Source organism: Penaeus monodon, chromosome 33 (assembly GCF_015228065.2).
Source record: "Penaeus monodon isolate SGIC_2016 chromosome 33, NSTDA_Pmon_1, whole genome shotgun sequence".
NCBI lineage: Eukaryota > Metazoa > Arthropoda > Malacostraca > Decapoda > Penaeidae > Penaeus > Penaeus monodon.
In genome coordinates, this window is record NC_051418.1 from 25,190,847 (window position 1) to 25,191,101 (window position 255).

Consider the following 255-nt stretch of genomic DNA (forward strand, 5'->3'; position numbering starts at 1 on the left):
TTAGCCATCCACATGCCATATGTGACTTTATCACTGTCTAGAATGAACTGTAACACACATTCATAGAAATATATGATACAGTAATACAGACTATTTGAAACACAGCTTTATGGTATGGAAACCCAAAAATACTTTGATGTCTTGCATCAGAGACATAAAATTCTTAATTTCCTGCTATCATTCAACTGATCTCTTTTAGTGAGGTTTTATTAATGGTAAAGGAACAGAATTTTTCATTATCACATTATACTCTAC

General features: G+C 31.4%; 1 protein-coding gene across 1 annotated transcript in view; it reads left to right on the forward strand.

Annotated features, from left to right (window-relative positions):
- LOC119594184 (peroxisomal sarcosine oxidase-like) overlaps nucleotides 1-255 on the forward strand; it is a gene marked incomplete at its 5' end in the record, with an annotated part of 59,772 nt that overhangs the window by 5,520 nt on the left and 53,997 nt on the right.